Below are 19188 nucleotides of genomic sequence, written 5' to 3' on the forward strand. Positions count from 1 at the left end.
GAGGCCGAGGTGGGAGGATTGCTTGAACCCAGGAATTCAAGACCAGCCTGGGCAACATAGTGAGACTCTGTCTCCGCCAAAAAAACAATTAGCCAGGCATGGCGGCACACGCCTATAGTCCCAGCTACTCAGGAGGCTGAGGTGGGAAGATCGCTTGAGCCTGGGAGGGCGAGACTTCAGTGAGCTGAGACTGCGCCCCTGCACTCTGCCCTGGGTGACAGAGTGAGACCCTGTCTCAAAAACCAAACAAAACCAAACCACTAAGTTCTGTTGGGCTTTTGTATTCTCTGGTATTCCTCTATTCCCCTGCACACAGGAATGTTGAATTCTACCTAAGCCAAGGGAGGAAGTGGTCAGATGTGGAGGTAGAGGTTATTACAGGATACTGCAGAAGGCCTGATATGCTGCCTCTCATAGCCCAGGCTCCCTAGGTTAATGCCCACATTCTCATTTCTAATCCCATCTACAGTCACAGATACAAGTGGCCACAATGGAAATTTCCCCAAAAGTCTGAATGCTGGAGTAGAAACTGCCCATTGACCATTCTAAGCAACCAGTGAAGTCATGTTGACCCTATACCATGAGGGAAAAACTGAGTCTAAATTTTGTTGAGTAGAGCAGAACTTTCAGACAGCCCAACTGCAATTAGAAGCTGGGGACCAAGGCGTCCCTGAAACCCAGCTAGGGAATCTTTCCCTCATGTTCTCTCTAAGCTTCACATTCCACCATATAACACAGTAAAAAAGAGATTGCCCCATACCCTTCTGTAGGAAAAAGGTACATTTTGGGATGGTTTGGAGGCATCAAAATGGTAAGCAATTTCAGGGTACAATTAAGACCTGGCTGTTCAACCCTACAATAAATTACCATCAAAGGCACTCACACGTCAACAGGGGAAAAAAACACATGTGCTTGCAAGACGATGTGTGTTTGATGCTCATAAAAAAGATAAAAATATAGGTCATCATCATGTAACAAGCTTGTAGGTGTCAGAACGTGTGCTGTTGGGGGAGGTAGGGGAGGAGAAATGGAGAGGGATCAGCAAACCAAGAAGGAGCTGAAGTCAGACTCCTATCCCCAAGTTCTTCCCTTCTGCTGAAGACAGTGGACTGGCAGTAAGGGAGTGAAGGACCCCTCCCCCATTTTCTTTTTCTTGGGACATCCCCTTTCCTGCTCCCCCCAGCTGGATTTCCGACATATTAATCATGTCTCTCATTTTGAAATCAGCCAGTCAGGCTATTATTCAAGCATTGTTAATGACACCATCGGCCAAGGTATCAATTAGGCAAGTTGGGATAAGAAGAGCAGAGAATAGGGCTGGCCAGAGAGCAGAACACAAATCTGTTTTGGTGTAGGTAACCCAAACGGCAGCAAGGGCTCCTAATGCTCTTATTTCTACTCCTCTTAGAGGCAACCTCAAACGCACTGAATTCTGCAGTCAAGACCCAAGCCAAACTGTTACTTCATAGTATCTCCTCACTTGCTCCCTCAATTGACCCTTAACTGGACTTCAGCTAGTCACATCAAATCACTCAGGATATGCAGGAACAGGGTCACAGCTAACTAGCTCTGGGCAGCGCTTATTCCTGTGGCTGAGGCCCAACATCATGGGAGAAAATGCTTCCTCCACCATGCTTATGCTGGCTGCCTTGGGTGGAGTTTCTTCTCCTTTGCCACAATATGCATTCTAAAGGTCCTTTAAAATCTAGCTCAACGTTTTTTTTTATCAAGGAAGCTTTTGTTCTAATGAAGAAAGTCTTTATATTTGTTGATTCTTAGTTCTTAAATCTGATTATTGTCTTCCCCATCAGGCTGAGTTTCCCAATGATTACAGCTATTAATAATTCTTTTTTTTTTCTTTTTTGCTAGATCTCCCTGCCTCCCACACCTACCAATACTCCTTTTCTCTGTCAAGAAAGGCTCTGTTCAAAGGGGCTATTCAGAACAAATAGGTGTGACAGGTACTCAGGTCACTGAAGTTTGGATCCTGGAGAAAGGACAAAAATAGAGATTAGAATAGAAACTGCAGCAAAGTAGGAATCCAAGCAGTCATCAAGACCTCCAAGTTCCTTCCCATTACATTCCCAGGGAAGTCTTCAGAGCATTGTGTTTCTAGACTCCAGTCTCCCTGAGTCACTCCCTGGTTTCCTGTCACCCTTTCATTCTCAAGACAGACACAAGATTCTCCCTGGCTTTCTTCCACACCCACCAATTATCCAGATCTTCAGAAAGATGAAGGACACTAAGGACAAAAGGTCAATGTTTCACATTTTAAGTGTCTCTGGACCCAAAGAAGGTGGCTGGGTCAATTAAGTTTCAAACACCACAACCAAAACTAGAAATCTCAATAAAAAACAGTCACATTTGGAGTCTTGACATAAAACTTACCTAATTACATTGGCTAGGAAAGTGAACACGCTTCTCAGCTTTCCCCAAAAAACTCAGCAAATTGAATTCCCTTTCGTCCTTGTTCCACCTCTTGTTTCTCCTTTAAGATCCACCCTACTGGCCGGGCACACGGGCTCACACCTGTAATCCCAGCACTTTGGGAAGCTGAAGAGGGCAGATCACTTGAGCTCAGAAGTTTGAGACCAGCCTGGGCAACATGGCAAAACCCAGTCTCTACTAAAAATACAAAAATTAGCTTGGCATGATGGCACACGCCTGTAATCCCAGGTACTCAGGGAGGCTGAAGCAGGAGAATCGCTTGAACCCAGAAGGCAGAGGTTGCAGTGAGCTGAGATCGTGCCACTGCACTCCAACCTGGGCCACAGAGTGAGACCCCATCTCAAAAAAAGAAAAGAAAAGAATAATCTGCCTACAACTTTCATTCTATGCTCCAAAGCACTGAGCTGATAGAAAAATGAAGAAATAGGCTGGTTGCAGTGGCTCACAGCTGTAATCCCAGCGCTTTGGGAGGCCAAGGCAGGCAGATTATGAGGTCAGGAGTTCAGGACCGACCAGCCTGACCAACATGGTGAAACCCCATCTCTACTAAAAATACAAAAATTAGCTGGGCGTGGTGGCAGGCTCCTGTAATCCCAGCTACTTGGGAGGCTGAGGCAGGAGAATCACTTGAACCCGGGAGGCGGAAGTTGCAGTGAGCTGAGATCATGCCACTACACTCCAGCCTGGGCAACAGAACTAGACTCCATCTCAAAAATATATATATTATGTATATGTGTGTGTGTATATATATATATATGTATGTGTGTATATATATGTGTGTATATATATGTATATGTGTGTATATATGTATATGTGTACATATATATGTATATGTATATGTGTACCTATATATGTATATGTATATATATTTCCACACCCCAAAGAGAAAACCTGTATCTATTAGCAGTCACTCCCTATTCCCCACAATATCCCTAGCTTTAGACAACCACTAATCTACTGTCTCTATAGCTTTACCTATACCCTGAACTTATACCCTGACTATAGCATATACCTATACCTTTACCTGTACCCTGAATACCTCTACTCCAAATATAGAGTATACCTATACACTGAATAATTCATATAAATGAAATTATACAATATGTATTCTTTTATGACCAGCTACTTTCAGTTGGCATAATGTTTTCAAGGTTCTTCCATGTCATAGCATATATCAATATTTCATTACTTTTTTATTGCCAAATAATATTCCATTATATGGATGTCCCACATTTTATTTATCCATTATCAATTGATGGACATTTGGGTTTTCTGCTACTATGAACAATGCTGCCATGAACATTCATATACAAGTTTTTATGTAGATACATGTTTTCATTTCTCTTAGGTATATACCTAGAAGTGGAACTACTGGGTCATGTGATAACTCTAGGTTTAACATTTTGAGGAAATGCTGTTTTCCAAGGTGGCCGCATCATTTTATATTCCCACCAGCAATGTATGAGGATTCCAATTTTTCCACATCCTCACCAACACTTATTACCTTGTATTTATTATTGTTGTAACCATCCTAGTGGTATCACATAGTCGTTTTGATTTGTATTTTCTTGATAGCTAATAATGTTAGGAATATGTAGGAAACATTTTAATGTGCTTACTGGCCATTTGTATATCTTCTTTGAAGAAATTTCTATTCAGATCTTTTTTTTTTTTTTTTTTTCTAAGATGGAGTCTCGCTCTGTCACCCAGGCTGGAGTGCAGTGGCGAGATATCGGCTCACTGCAAGCTCCGCCGCCTGGGTTCACGCCATTCTCTTGCCTCAGCCTCCCAAGTAGCTGGGACTACAGGCGCCCGCCACCGCGCCCAGCTAATTTTTAGTAGAGACGGAGTTTCACCGTGTTAGCCAGGATGATCTCGATCTCCTGACCTCGTGATCCGCCCTCCTTGGCCCCCCGAAGTGCTGGGATTACAGACGTGAGCCACCGCGCCCGGCCCCTTAGTCCATTTTTAAATTGGGCTACTTGTCTTTATCCTTTTGAGTTAGAGTTTTTTATATATTCTAGATACAAGTCTCTTATCAGATATATGAATTGCAAACATTTTCTTCCACTCTGTGAGTTGTCTTCTCACTTCCTCAATGGTGTGATTTGAAGCAAAAGTTTTTAATTTTGATGAAGTCCACTCGATCTATTTTTTAAATTGTGCCTTTATCTAAGGAATCATTGCATTATCCAAGGTCACAAAGACTTACACCTATGTTTCCTTCTAAGAGTTTTATAGTTTTAATTAACTCTTGGATTTAGGTCTTTGACTCATTTTGAGTTAATTTTTGTATATAGTGTGAAATAGAAATCCAATTTAATTCTTTTGCATGTGGCTATGCAGTTGTCCTAGCACTACTTGAAAAGACTATTTTTCCCCACTGAATTGTCTTGGCACTTATGTCAAAAAGCAACCGACTGAAAATGTGAGAGTTTATTCTTGGACTTTTAACTCTATTCCACTGGATAGCCATATGTCTATCCTTATGCCACTACCATGCTGTCTTGATTACAGTAGCTTTGTAGTAAGTTTTAAAATAAGGAATGTGAGTTCTTCAATCTTGCTCCTCTTTTTCAAGATTGTTTTGGGTATTTTGGGTCCCTTGGATTTCTATATAAATCCTGGGATCTGTTTGTCAATTTCTGCAAAGAAGCCAGTTGGGATTTGACAGTGATTGTGTTTAATCTTTTGATCAACTTGGAAAATATTGCCAAGAACATGGGATGTTTTTACATTTATTTAGGTCTTCTCTAACTTCTTTCAACAGTGTTTTGTACTTTTCAGAGTATAAGTTTTGTGCTTCTTTGTTAAATTCATCTCTAAGGATTTTATTATTTTTGATGGTATTATAAATGGGATTTTTTTTCTTAAATTCATTTTCAGGTTGTTTGTTGCAAGTATTATCATGTTCTTTTAAACACTATAGTGATACGCATAATTATTTACAGAGTACCTACTAGGTGAAAATGCTAGATTGATGGGAAATAAAGAGTATAAGACTCAGTTCCTAAAATGAAGAAACTTACAATCTAGTTGAGAAGAAACAATGCTTTACATGTTTCTCCTTTACAGTTTTTTGAAGTGATTTCAAATACTTCATAATATTTGACTTTGACAACACCATTCATCCATTTACTCAAAAGTATGTATGAGGCTGGGCACAGTGACTTAAAAGTATGTATGAGGCTGAGCACAGGCTGGGGCTGTGAGCACAGGCTGGGGCTCTAATCCCAGCACTTTTGGAGGCCGAGGCAGGAGAATCGCTTGAGGCCAGGAGTTTAAGACCAGCCTGGGAAACATGGTGAGACACCTCCCATCTCTATAAAAAATAAAAAATTAGCCCAGCATGGTGGTGTACCCCTGTAGTCCCAGCTACATTGGAGGCTGAGGCGAGAGCATCACTTATGCCCAGGAGTTTGAGGTTATGGTGAGCTATGATCGTGCAACTGCACTCTAGCCTGGGTGACAGAGCATGATCCTATGTCTAAAAAAATAAAAAATAAAGTATTTATTGAGTGACTACTATCTGGAAACACCATACTAGATGCTGGGAATTAAATGGAGAAGAAAACAAATACAATCCCTGCATTCATGAATCTTACCATCTAGTTAGAAAGACATATTAATCAAATATAAATTATAAATTTTGGTAAGTACTATAAAAGAAACACACATTAAATAGTAGGGCAGGAATTGTGAATAAAATAAAGTTCTATTGCTTGCCATCTGCTTCTCGAGAGGCCACCCTCTGCGCAGCCCCCATATTACAGAAAAGAAGATGGAGGTAAACAAGAGTTTTAGTGTTCTGGAGGCAAAAAGCAAAGGATATTATGAGAAGGATCAGGCCCTCCAGCTTTAACACTGAGTTGTTTGATTAGATGTACAACATTTGGGTTTTATTTCCCTTCCTTCGAGAAAAAGGAAGAGGAAGCATGATTACAAGGGATGCAAGCCCTCCTGTTGCAACCAGGTCAGCATGCTTTGGCCACCAGCCTCGCTCTCTGCTGGGCTCAAGCAGAGAAGCAAACAGTAGTTCTATGGAGGACACAATGCGGTCCCCATGCTCTGCTGCCCCACTGCCCTAAGTGTGGGCTGGGTTTAAACTGTTTTTCAGCACTGGCAGAAATAAGCCAAACAGGCTTTTTAATATGATCTCACTTTCTCCCAGGTTCCAGCTTCCTTAGTACTAGTCAACCTGCCCTAACTTTTAAAAGTGTCACAGAAAACTAGAAAAGGGCAAGGTTATGGAGAGCTGACAACTACTTTATGAATGGATTATAGAAAGAAAACTTTGATTTTATTTCTTATACATTATAGACATACTGGAAGGAGGGGCAGTATATTTTATTTAAATAGGGAAGTGGTGGCCTAGTATTGGTCCAGGATCTTCCTCTAATTTCATCTTGACAAGCAGTGACATGGCCCAGCCACAAACTGCAATAGCAGAGCCTAGACCAGAATCCAGACCTCCTGACTCCTATTACAGTGCTTTTGCCACTGCATTTAAAGAGACTTAAATCCTTGGTCAATTCATGGAACAAACATGGCATGATCGTTAGGACTAGGAGATACAAAGGTGAATAAAATAAAGTTCCAGTGCTTGCCATCTGCTTCTCGAGAGGACACTCTCTGTGCAGCCCCCACCCCAAAGAGTGGATTAGATTCTGCTCCTTTGTGCGTTCATAATAGCTTGTGCATTCATAATACCTTGTGCGTTATTTCTATCAGTACACTTAAAACACTATATTATAATTATCTGTTGATATGTTGATTTCTTCTGCTAATTCAGTGAGTACATTGTAGGCAAAGATCTTGTTCTTTGCCATCCCAGAACCTAGCACAGCACCTGGTACATCGTAGATAGTTCAATAAACCTTCATTGAATGAATAAATGAGGAGCCGGTCCAATCCTCCTCATCCCACTTCATTCTGCTGGCACAAACCCACATAATATGTGACCATATATCTCCCAGGTGAAAACTGGAAAGCTGATATGTCCACACTGTAACTAGTGGATCACCAGTAGTGTGGGTGAAACAGCAACTCTATGAAATTCACAGAGCAGTTCTACTCCCTTTTCCTACACAGCCCTGCCAAAGGGGAGATTTGGATTCAAGAAAACAACGAAGTTGATTTCATGTTGTACATATTTAATGAAATGGGATATCTAAGACTGAGTAATCCAGAAAACTCCCTTTTTAGTTCATGCATGGGTAGCCAGTCTTGGCTTTGGACAGAGTTGTCTTTTTCCAAGACCAGGTTTGTTTTTGTCTCCCCATATGCCTCATTTTGGTCTTGCCGACAAGTGAAGAGAAGCAGTTAGGAGAATGAGATGCATATTTAAAGCTAAGTTGTTGCAGAGCCAGCTCAGAGAGAGAAGTCTTATTAAAACTCATCTATATTCTTTTTCATAAAATATCACCATAAATGGACCTGTTAAACAGTGTCTCGGGAGCCTCTGTAGTTGGCTGAGCTCCAACTACCCACAGGGGACAGGAAGATGGTAGTGGATGGCTTCCTTCCCACCCTCCACTGTTCACGGTGTGACCCTGAGCCCCAGCTCTGGGAGGTGGTCTGGGGAGACACAATTCCAATATCTGTTCCGTTTTGAATGCAGAATCAAACTATGTTACCAGATAAGCAGAAATGGCATAGAAATCAGATAAGGATTTTATAGTGGTTTGTAGACAATTTCTTAAGGCCTTTGGGGACAAAAGCATATCTCTACATATGTTAGCACATATCGACATATATGGATACTGTGTGCTAGTCTATCGTTGTCTCTGGAGATCACTTAGGTTCGCTTCCTCCCCTTCATGGGCCATCAAGATGCAGTCATTCAAGCCCAGAAAGACATTAGGGTCTGTTTGACAAAAGACCGAGTGTGTGTGTGTGTGTGTGTGTGTGTGCGTGTGCACGCATGTGTGTGTGTGTATTCACTTATTTGGCACCTGTATGTGAGAGGAGGCTAAAGAGAGAGAGAGATTGAGATTCTGACTTCATTACAAAGCCAAATTAAAATTATTTTTCTTAGCTATTTCTTGGATAATTTTCTACTCCCTCCCTCCAAGAGTGCAGATAAGTAAAAGTTGACCCAAAGGTCCTACTAGCTATTCACACACATGCATCCTCAAAAGTAAAATGAAGTGCATTCATCTGGTTCAAATTACAGAAGCTATGTCTATATAGCACCAAATAAGTGAAGAGTTTAGAATCAGATTCATATAATTAGTAAACTCAGATTATCTAAGCCCCAGAGTAGATTATTTGTGTCTGAATTGTCCACTTTGGCTATCTACACACAGATTCGGTACCGTCTCTTTGAAAAAGCTAAGATAGATAACAACGAACATCTGCATACAAAATAGAAAATGTATACATACTTTATAAATCTAAATAACGCCAGGTGCGGTGGCTCACGCCTGTAATCCCAGCACTTTGGGAGGCCGAGGCAGGCGGATCACAAGGTCAGGAGACAGAGGCCATCCTGGCTAACACAGAGAAACCCCGTCTCTACTAAAAACACAAAAAATTAGCTGGGCGTGGTGGCGGGCACCTGTAGTCCCAGCTACTCGGGAGGCTGAGGCAGGAGAATGCCGTGAACCCGGGAGGCTGAGCTTGCAGTGAGCCGAGATCGCGCCACTGAACTCCAGCCTGGGAGACAGAGCGAGACTCCGTCTCAAATAAATAAATAAATAAACAAATAAATAAATCTAAATAACTTGGAAGCATCAGAATATTGATGAAATTTTCAGTCAAAATATTAAAATGGCTACAATTCTCAAAAAATATGCCTGAAATAGCTTCATAATTATTTCCATGCCCCATAAGGCTATTGTCATTATATAAATAAATTTATATAGCAATCTATTTAAATCTACACACTTGCATACACAATATGTAAGCTACTAATATATATAAACCTATATGTTTATAGGCTGAGATATATGGGGATTCATAGGCACATTTGTTATTTATTTTATTCATTTATTAGATTTCTATTAAACATGTCTATTTTGGTTTATTATATGGTAAGAATCTGGCCTCACACATCCCTATCCACCCTCTTTCCATAGTTCTGGCTGCCAGGAGGGCTTGTGTCCTGAAGCCTGGGGAGTGGTTTTATTTATTTTCTTTAAACTGTGGGAGAGGTCAGCCATGGCTTAAGTGAACTCATAAATACATCCCCATGTCCTGGAATGTCCTAGGTGTGCCAGCCTGCCCATACAGCACCTGTCACCTATGGAAGGTCCACTGTCCTCCCTAAATAATCTTTATGTCCTTCTATATGTAAACAGGGATAGAGCTTCAATAGAACTGTCACCTCTCCTGGAAAGGGGAAAGAGGTGGTAGGGGGAAAATTATGGAATCCTGTTCCCACCTAGGTTTAAATATAACTCAGTCAGGATAAACAGGTAACGCTCTGCCCCTATGCTTACACGACGTAAAATAACTATACAATGAGCCGAGCAATGCAGAGAGTCAAATTGAGCCTCATGATCCTGTTTGGGTGTCTTTACTAATCACCCAAATCTCACATCATTTGTGAGATCCAAACACAGCTGCCATCTCTTCAGTAGTTCTCATCCCTGGCTGCATATTAGAATCACCGAAGGAGCTTTTTAAAAATATGGATGTCTGGGTCTCATGGTGCACCAGTTGACTCTATACATCTAGGAGTGGGACCCAGGAACCTCTATGGTTTAAAAGTTCCCCAGATGATTCAGATCCACAGTGAAGATTGAGAGCCACTGTACCTTTATACTGACCTAATTCAGTATAAGGCAGAGAAGTATCCCAGGAACTGGGGACTGGTAGACAATTGGGGTGATTCTAGCCAAAAATTAAGCCAACAAACAAAAATCAAAGTGAGCTTCCTTTTGCAGAAGATTTTTCACCATGTTAATATCTGCTCACCTAGATACAGCCAAAGAAATTGGGCTGAGAATGTGAAGATGATTGTCACATTTGAGAACCTATTCCCAGAATAGTTACAAGGAAAACTGGGGCATACACATGCACACACACACACGCACGCATGCACACACACATACATACCATGTGACTGCTAGCAACTTAAAACAAAAAAATTTTAATTGAATTTCGGGGCCTGGGGAAGATCTGAACCTATAATTATTTCTTAGCAAACTTGCTGAACACAGGGTTTTCCTCCTCTGGGACGAGATGAGACGGGTAGCATAATGAACCCTCTTTAATTAAAAAATAAAATGTTTTAGGATAATCATATTCTTCTAAGTTACATTATTTTTTTAAAGGAAAGGACAGATCGTGAGAAAATGTCAATTTTCAAGTGCCCCATGTTAGGCTGCCTCAAATGGACTAGTTTCTCATTCAACCCTGTAGATTCAAAATTAGATCCTTAGGGAGGCACTTGAGTCCTTGCATTATTCCTAACACGAAGCTAACTTTTTAAAAACCCTATCTGTACTCCCACTTCTCTTAAATGCAATAGGCAGGTTCAATGTCAATTGATTCCAGCCAAGCAAAGCAGTGGGGAGGGAGCAAAAGTCAGGGTACTGAGAAACAGAGACTCCTGGTCCAGCAGCTCTCTGACATAATTTTGTGGGATTCTCTAATAGAGAAGTGGAATGTTCACGTTCCCCATTAGAGAGCTCTTCCCCAGTTTCTTTGGAGATATTTGGGATGTGAGTAGATAGACAGAGGTGGGAAAACACTCATTTAGATCTTAAGTTGGAGGGAGGCACAAGCTCTGATGAATTGAAAATGTCTCTCTTCAGGCAGGAAAACTAGACTAAGAAAGAACTGGGGGAGAAGTTTTGCCTGAGTTCTACCTCTCAATGTGTGGGTTGGTGGCCTTGGGGGACAATGATTGACCACCAAGATAAATATGAGAAATCCAATTCAGGAGGTTTCTTTTCAGTTTCACCATTCTCATTTTCTTTGATTCCTATTTCCTATTCTACTACTTCTGGGTGAAGCCCCCCTAAAGCAAACATTTCTGAATCCTAATGAAGATATCTTTATTCAAGGGAAAAAGTAATATATTGGAAAATTTAAATGGAAATCTGTTTCCCCCGCCAAGCTTTTCCTACACTACTTTTCTGAAAAGAAAGAGTAAAGCAGCCTAAAACCTATTACTATAGTTTACACCAAAAATGATCTCTGATAGAATCTACATATTAGGATGTGTCTATACCCCTCCAAAGCAGGTATTGTGTCCTCTTGTAGGCAGCTTCTTTCACCTCTTAAGATACATTACAGCCTTTCCTTAGGCAGTATAAATCTGTGTTCTTATAGTTCTGAGACTGTAGTGTCTAGCCACTTGGGGAAACATCTGCACTTCAAGCTACATTTAGACAAACACACATGCACACACCCACACACATCCCCTCCCTATATCCATATCAGACACCTGTGGTGCATTCACTGGTTTCAGATGCACTTACACCGGCTCCCTGGGATTCCTCTAAATTCCTACTTATGAATTTAGAAAAGGCAAAAATAATGTAGGCAAGCATTAGCTCCCAACAAGAGTGTAGACATGGATAAGTAAAGGTAGTGAGAGGGGGAAACCCATTTTATGAGATTTTATAAGACAAAATAGGGTAAGGATACACACATACACACACACACAGTCCACATGCACCAGAAACACTCACCTGCAGTGGCTGAATGCAAAACTGAAGAGGCCTGGAAATCTACCGGTGGGGAGGGGCCTCACAGTCAACAGCCCAGAGAGCTTTGCCCTGCCCAGGTCTACACCTTCCCAGAGAGAATTTTGGTAATTTTAATAAAACCAAATTAAATCCTAAAGTAAGCCTAGTTGCTGATTCAGGAGGGATAACCCCAGACCATTATAGGATAGCTATAAAATAAAAAATAATATATAGATGGATAAGAATAGGAGCAAAGCAAATAAAATCATTTTAATGGAGGAGAAAGGGAGCATGGCAGAGAAGAGGGAAAACTGCCAAGTGTGAAGAAAGAGTTGCCTACAGGATTCTCCAGGGTAGGAGAAGCTCTCTGACCACCTTTTCTTTTTGTGGCTTTTGAGCTGGGGGCCTGCAGAAGACAGAAAAGATTGGCACAAATCCTGGGATTTGTGCATTTGTAAGGAAAGCGGAGCATGCTTCAGTAAAAAATGCCTCTCTACATAAAACAGAGAGGCAAAGAGGTCTGTGGTGTTGGAAAAAGTGGAGGGGTGTGGAGGGCAGCAAGCCATTGACATCCCTGCTGTCAAGAAATGTATCTTTTAATTAGAGGGACAAGTTTGTATGCAAGACACTTGATGGATGTTGGCACTTTATGTAAGCATGTTTTACTTAGTTTTTCATGACATCCTATGAAATTTATAGTGTATTACTTAATTTAGATGAGGAAACTGAAGCTCAAGGGGTTAAGCAATTTGCCCAAGGTCAAATTGCCCTAGAATGTTGAAGTTCTAGGATTTGAACCCAGGCCTGGCTTGCTCAAAGCCTAAGCATGTTCTTTCTATTGCCGTGAAAGAGACCAAATGTAGTGCTGATGTTTCCCAAGTAGATACAGATCTGGAGGGATGGTCAGTGTGTCAGCTTGTCCAACTTACCGCTCTTTGTGCAAAATCCCTGCCCTACTCCCTGGAGCCCCTTCCCTCACCCGAGAACTATCGTGGGCAGGGCCTCTTTGGCTGAGGTTGTCTTCTTTCTCCCTCACCACCCTTCACAAGAAGAAGACATCAAAGATTGCGCAGGGTCATAAAGAGAGGGAGGGTGTTAGAAGGGAGGAGCCACCCTGGGCTCATAAACTAGGCGGGGTTGGGGGGACCCACCCATTTGTCAGGCAACTCTGCATCTCACTTTCCCCAAAAACTGACATCTCAGCTCTTGCTTCAGGGCAGGGTGCTTAAGCAAAGTGCAGGTGGTGGGAGTGAAAGGAGGCACATTGGAGCGATAGGAGCACCGGGTCATTCTGACAGAAATGGCACCTCCTCTCCACCCGCACCCTGTGAGGCTGAGACATTTACGTGGATTCATTTAGTTCTTGTTTCAGTTCTGCTGCTCTGTGGCCTTGGGGAGCTTCTTCCTGTCCTCCCATCTCTTCACCTTGTTCTGGGGTAAATCATCTCTGGCCCGCCTTACCTGCTGAGCAGCTCACTGGAGACCACACCGTGGAGGCACACCACACAGAACAGCCAAACTCCCCAGGCCACAACCAGGCTACACCTCCTGAAAGACAACTGGAGAACCAAAGAGCATCAGTCTTTGTGGCCTCCCTGTATCATCTCCTCCTACCATCAGAGCAAACCAGAGCCTCCAAACTCTTCTTGGGTAGTGTCAGAACCTGCAACGGTCATGTTAATTCAGTAAAAATGTCTGTGTCTTAGATCTGAGTGCAGTCGCCTCCGTTGACCTTTGAGCTCCCTAAGGACAGAAATCAGGTCTTAGCCCTAGAGGGTTCCTCCACTGAATGGAGAGCTCTGCACATAGCAGGGGCTCTTGAAATGGCATCACCAAAGTCCGTAAGAATCAAGAGGTTTGTTCTCCTATGCAAATTGGATAGTCCAAATTAAGATTCCCCTTCCTCCTGATTATTTTGATCATAGAACTGTTTTTTTCTTCATCAACATAGTCATCAGCAAGCATTTATTGAGCATTACTAGAGGGCTATGCTTGGTGTTTGGTACAAGAGATGTCAGGTCCTGCCATCAAGAGACATAAAATATACATTTTAATATACACAGAGTTTCTCAGCTCTGCCACTTTCCGGTCATGGGATGCCAGACAAATTATTTAACTATTCTTTGTTTCTTATGTTAAAATGAAGAAAGCAAAAGCCCCTACCTCACAGGGTTGATGTAGCAATCTAATTAGATCGTGCGTATAAAGCACCAGTGCCTGACACATAGTAAGCACCCAATAAGGTGGCTGTGGGAAACCAGCAAAAGTTTCTAAGCAGAAAAGTGGCAGAGAGAGAGAGAGAGAGGTGGAGATTGGAAAGCTTTACTCTACTCCCACTAACACAGAACTAGTGGGATAACAGCAAAAGATATTTAGATTGGGTCTAAGATAAAGTTAATAATAGGTGAATCAAATACTACATGAGCTCTTGTTCCCCTGACATCTTTAAGAACTGGGCATCCCATTTAAAAAAAAAAAAAGAAGAATGAAATTATGTCCTTTGCAGCAACATGGATGCAGCTGGAGGCCATTATCCTAACCAAATTAACACAGAAGGAAACCAAATACCACATGTTCTCACGTATAAGTGGGAGCTAAACACTGAGTACATATGGACATAAAGATGGAAACAATAGACACTGAGGAATACTAAACGAGGAAGGAAGGCGGGGACGAGGGTTGAAAAACTACCTGTTGGGTACTATGCTCACTACCTGGGTGATGGGATCATTCCTACCCCAAACCTCAGCATCACACAATTCCCCCATGCAACAAACTTTCACGTGTACCTCCTGAACCTAAAACAAAAGAGGAAATTTTAAAAATTAAATAAATAAATAAATAAATAAAAGAACAGGGCATCCAACCACGTGTTAACAGTATGGCCTAGAGATGGGACCCTGGACAGATAAGCCTCTGGGGATTCCTTCTAAATAAGACTGCTTAGAATGTTCAAAACTTCAGCAATTAAATACTATCTGCATGTAAATGATGGCATTTTTTTCTCATTTTTCTTAATATTTATCTGACCTTACAGTTAGATTTACTGTGTATTTTACACCTAATATCTTTTGGGCCCCAGGCCAAGGTCATCTTATCCTGATTCTATGAGTTAGGAACATTTCTGTGAATTAGAAATTCTGTATTCCCCATCCTGAAAAGTTCTTCAGAAAGGGCTCCCTAACTCCTTTTTCCATAGTTGGACAATAAAAAGACCTTCAGCCTCCTTGTAACAGTCACTACATTTTGATCAAATGCCAACTGGGTCACTTACTGGTTTTGTAATCTTGAACTCACTAAACACTCTGTTCCTCAGTTTTCTCATCTGTAAAATGTGGGTAAGAATTCCAAGCACACAGGTTTATCATCGAATGATGATAAATGAAAACACTTTGGAACTGTAAAATGCTCTTTAAATGTTAGTTATTATTATTACTACAATGTTTCAGTATTATGGAGAGAGAGAGAGAAAAGGAGGCAGTTGGCAGGAATTGTGACACCAAACCTCTTTTGATTTACATAGTTTGATTTATACATTTGGCTTTTTTCTAAATCAAACAGTATTTTTGAAATCCTCAACAAACTGAAACACTGGTGTCTGCCAAGTGGGTAGCACCTGGGAGTTTAGAAGACTTCGTTGAAGTGACTGTTGTGTGGCGTTCAAAGGATGAAGCATTGGGGGGTCTCTCATAACATACTGCAGGTTAGGTCCTGCAACTGTCAGTTCCTAGCTGGCTTTAAAGAACTTTTAACCTCCAAACCCGGCAAAGGATGCTGGGACAGGAGCTAAATCTGTAATGGGAGGGGTGTGTAAATTCTGCTCCAAGGTGTGAAAATAAGGCCTAGAGGGAAGACATCAAGCAACCAGGCACCCTCCTTCCCTGAAGTCCTATTTATAGTATAAATAGTAATAGTAGGATTGGCAGATACGGGCTAAGGATAGGGAAACAAGGAGCAGAGCTTCTCTGAGCCCCAAAGACAGCAATTGCAATGAACTACATGTGTTTAGAGTCAGGCTGATGGCTGTCTTGCATCCTCAAGGAATAAACAATAATAACCCCAATCATCATCTCTCGATGTCAGAAAATAGTCATTAGTGTACTGCTCCTTCTAAACCTTCCCCAAGAGTAAGGCTCAGAGTTGGTCCCATTTTGTAGATAGAAAACTGACGCATCATGACTGATGCTAGCTGGGATAGGTACCAAGTTCAGGAAAAAAGTCCAGGTGTTTCCAGTTGCTATTTTATCCACAAGCACATGTTTACCCCTATAAAGATCTCTATCCAGCTGCAGTGGATGCCTATCTGAATTTTGGCAGTGACTGCAGTGGGAGGGTGGTGGAGTAGCATGGGCATTGCCATGAGAGGGCACAGGGCAGAATGGGGCAACCTGGCATCCCTCAGGGGGATGACGCTTGGGGGGATAACACTTAGGGGGCTGGACTAGGGCACCTCTCACGTTTGGAAGCTTCAAGACTCTGCATTCTCAATGATTTCATCTCTCCATAATTTCCTTGCAACTAGCAACAAAGAATTTCTAAGTTCCAAGTATTTCCTCTTGCTTTGACTGAGTCTTGTGAAATCTAAAAGGACAGAGGAAAGAAGGACCCTCAGGACAGAAGACTTTCTCCCTTCTCCCCCAAATTATGGAGAGGGGCAGTGGGGCACACCTTATTCTAAGCAAGCCTGTTTACCAGCTGCCAGCCCAGACACCCTCCAACAAAATGCCATGGAGAATGATGTTGTGACTCATGGCTTGGCAAGTACCAGGATTATGCCCCAGGCTCCCAGATACCACACTGGCTCCTCCAGGTCGCTCTGGCTGGATCTCCTCCTCCGTTGCCCCAGAGGCATTCCTCATCTTGCCCTCTCCTCCCCAACCCCTCCCACCCTCAAATCATTCCAGGTAGTGGGTGTGGGGGATGGGAGAGGTAAGCAGGGTTAGAATTGGGATTTGGGTTAGGGTTAATTTCAGGATCAGGATTAAAGATAAGGTTAGGGATAGAGCCAGAGCTACTTTGTAGGATTTGGTTTAGTCAGTGGACTTTTAGCTGGTAGAAACAGAACTCTGCTAACTTACAAGTATTCAAGTCTTGGGTTAGCCGCCAAGATGTCTTGGTGACAGGTCCACTTTTCTTGGGCTCAGATTAGAAGGGTTAGAATCTAATTTAGAAAATAGGAAATGTCAACACTTAAAGATGTAATCAAGAATCACCTCTAGGAATCTAAGCAGAGGCTTTCTGGAATGCCTGGAATGTCTGGAAACATTCTAAGGGTTGTTGATACTTTAGAACCATTAAATCCATTCCCCAGGCATTGTGCAGTATTTTGTGACTTTACCTTGACCTCAGTCTTAGAACTTTCTAGTATACTCAAGAGTCTTTCTTGGATTTCTTTCCCGAGTCCTTTCCTTGTCTTATTGAATGAATTGTTCCTTTATCCCATCAGCATTGAGAATGACTGGGGGAGTAACTGAAGAACCAAGACCCTGATATTTGGGTATCTTGGGTGCCACCTTGGCAGAGAGGTACCCAGCAAAGCATTCTGCGTCTTCCCAGACTGAGACATCTGTCAGCACAGCTCAAGAGGTTCTCCCTCAGGCAAAGGACAAGACATATAGCAAGTTCTGAGCTCAATTTCTGAGGGCAGGAGGAAAATAAAACTAGGAAAACTGCAAGGGCAGCAGGGAGATATGGAGCAGGAGGCTTCCCAGGAAGTCATGGGAGGCATTCAGGAGAAGTTGGAAGATAAACCAGAGTGGTACTATGGGTTTGAATTCCTAGAAACTCATACTTAGAGACTGTTCACACACACACACACACGCACATGCACACATATCAACACCTCCTTACATGAGGAGCCCAACCCAGTAAGGTGAACTAGCTGGCAGCCCACCCACTACTGGGCAACCAAAATCTCTTCCATTTGAAATGGGGCCTCAATGTCTCTTCCTTCTTTCCTCACTCTCCTTCCCCACATCTGGCTCCTTTAGTGCTTGGAGACCCTTCTGTGGAGGGACTAGGAGGGTACGAAGCTGGCTAAGCCCAACCTCAGCTGACTTCCCCATAAGCGGCAGCAAGATGGTGATGAGCTGCCCCCCTCAAGGCTCAGAGGCGAGGGATTTTTTTTTCTTTCAAACATGTCACATCTGGCACATCTGCTTTCTTAGCAATGATGCATCCCAAGGGGTATAATCAACACTTGGGGCGGGGCTCAGATGCAGGTCTGTACTTAGAGAAGCCTGAGCCAGAGACGCCGAGAGCAACACTTAAGAGCACCAACTGCCCCCACTCCCCATCCACTGCAGGGGCTGAAGATCAGCTCCATCCGTGTGCACCTTTCTGCCTTACAGCAGGTGCCCTCCTCACAGGCCACACATATTTTAGGGCACAGAAGACAATGCAATGGTGCATTTGCTTTGGACAATTCTATAATCCTTTCTTTTGTCCAACCCTAAACTGTCCTATTGGAATTAGAAGGGAACTGGAAAAGAACCATCTGCTCTTTCCTCTTCACAAGCTCAGAAGCAGGAGTCAGAAAGGCCCTGCAGCGCCTTCTCCAGTCTTTGTATCCTCTTCCCTCCTAGCTGCCCTCATCTCTTCCTTGCCCTTGTCAGGCCCCATCCCTTGCAACAGGTGGGAGCCTTCCCTCTGTGGACCTGGTGTTTCAAAGGCACTACCTAAATGCCTCACAGCAGCTATTTGACAAAACACCACCAACAAACACTTTGACCCCTCTTCCCACTGGGACACTCCTCTTCCCACGCTTCCACTTTCCTGTGACTCCATCTTTCAGACATTCTGCCTCAGCTAGGAAAAATGTCTTCCATCCATGCAAATTTCCCTCTTTCTACCTTAAAGCTCACTCTTCTCTCTCATCAAAGACACCCTCCTTCCCTTTACTCTTTGGCCCTAAACCTTCTCTTCCAAACACTCCCTGACAAGCCTTCTGAAGGAAGGCTTCTGTGGACAAGCCACCGCATTCCATTCAGTAGTCCCTCTCCATCCTCCATCACTGCCAGGATCTCTGCCCTTGTCTTCATGTCTGCATCTGTTGTGTGTCACATCATCCCCATCACACCAGGAGTCTCCTGAGGGTAGG

The sequence above is a fragment of the Pan troglodytes genome, chromosome 10 (genome assembly GCF_028858775.2).
Source record: "Pan troglodytes isolate AG18354 chromosome 10, NHGRI_mPanTro3-v2.0_pri, whole genome shotgun sequence".
Classification (NCBI taxonomy): Eukaryota; Metazoa; Chordata; class Mammalia; order Primates; family Hominidae; genus Pan; species Pan troglodytes.